The sequence below is a fragment of the Tupaia chinensis genome, unplaced genomic scaffold (genome assembly GCF_000334495.1).
Source record: "Tupaia chinensis unplaced genomic scaffold, TupChi_1.0 Scaffold148822_1, whole genome shotgun sequence".
NCBI classification, from domain to species: Eukaryota; Metazoa; Chordata; class Mammalia; order Scandentia; family Tupaiidae; genus Tupaia; species Tupaia belangeri.
In genome coordinates, this window is record NW_006208669.1 from 171,414 (window position 1) to 172,963 (window position 1,550).

Here is a 1,550-nt window from a genome sequence, read left to right on the forward strand (position 1 = left end):
GACAGAATTCTGAAATTTCTGTGTTGTTCCTTGGTTCCATGTGGTGGAGATAACTACCAGGAAAGAAAAAAGTAACATGACTGTTTTTCACTCAAAATAATGTAACTCTGATAGGTAAAATGCTATACTTTATGTTTTGGAGTCAAGAAATTGATTTCTATGTTTTGGGTAAGGATCCGATCCTTCCTTCATACACTATCTTAGTTTGGGAATTCCTGTCTTATTGTCAACCTTTCTACAAAAGTTCAGGCATTGTACAGTTTTATTTTCATTTATTCATTTACTTTTAACATTTCCAGAGAGTGCATGGGCTTCCTGGAGAAGGACAAAGGAAGGAATAAAGTGAGAATACACCCTCCATGAAGGATGGTCATGCCACAGTCTCTTTTCCTCTAGTCTCACTTTAGAATTTTGAGAACACGCACAGACACTCTGTGTAATTTTCTAGCCACCAGATTGAAGACTCAACCCACACAGTCAGCCATGTGGGATCCAGTCACTTTAACCACCATGCCACTGACTGAGCATTCTACAGATACTGTTTTTTGGGGAAGGTTTTTGCTATTGGGTGCATGTGCTTGCCAGAAAGACAGAGAGAGACAGAAAAAGAGAAAGAAAGAAATCACCCCTCAAGGAGTTGGCCACACAGCAATCCCTTCTCTTCCATTCTCCTCTTGGGATCATGGGCACATATGCACACATGCTCAGAGTAAGTTTAAACCATGGGGTCTGGAACTTGAACCATTGTTGACTACTTGGGAGTCGAGCAACATAGCCATTACTCCAACTGCTGGCTCCTCATTCTAGAATTTTACTAAGAAATTTCTTTATGCATTTGAGTAACACAAATTGAGAGTCTACCACATTATAGGCAGTCCAAGTAAGGAGTGTAAGGTGGACCAAAGAGTGATTTTCAAATGAAAATTCACAGAAATCACTGCCCAGTGGGGATGGCCATGCTGTAATCCATTCTAAGTATGCTTGCAATTTGGAGCATACATGCATACATATCTGGTGTGATTTTTCAAGCCACTGGGTCCGGGACCTGGATTGCACTGCACTGTCATATGGGAGTCCAGCTCCTTATGCCACCTGCTGACCCTTGGGTAATTCTTTTTAATCCCTCAAACAGGGTGCAACACTCCTGGAGGAACTGCAATACCAGGTCAATGCATAGTTTGGATGAAACAAGTCCCCCATTTCATCTCCCTGCTCCAAAAATGACTTAATATGTTTTCCTAAGATAGAGGACATTTGAGATATTAAACAGATTAGAACAGATGCCACTTGATATTAGCTGGAAGACTAGTAAGCAATTAGACACTTCAATTCTTTTTTTTTTTTTAATTTTTGCCATAGGACAAATGCACTCTCTATTTTGAAAGGGAGGGGAAGAGAGAGAGAAAAAAAGAGAAACCACATTCTCAGAGAGGGTGGCCATACTGCAATCCATTCTCCTCCAGTCTCATGGACTCTTGGGCATGCATGCACATGTACATGGTGTGATTTTGCAACCCCCAGGTCTGGGACTTAAACTGTAGTCAGCCATG

At 41.2% G+C, this 1,550-nt stretch overlaps 1 non-coding gene across 1 annotated transcript; it reads right to left on the bottom strand.

Annotated features, from left to right (window-relative positions):
* Positions 1-1,128: 1,128 nt before the first annotated feature.
* LOC114006549 (U2 spliceosomal RNA) lies at positions 1,129-1,317 on the bottom strand. The gene has a single exon (XR_003548261.1). It is a non-coding gene; the product is annotated as a U2 spliceosomal RNA (small nuclear RNA).
* Between the last annotated feature and the right edge of the window lie 233 nt (positions 1,318-1,550).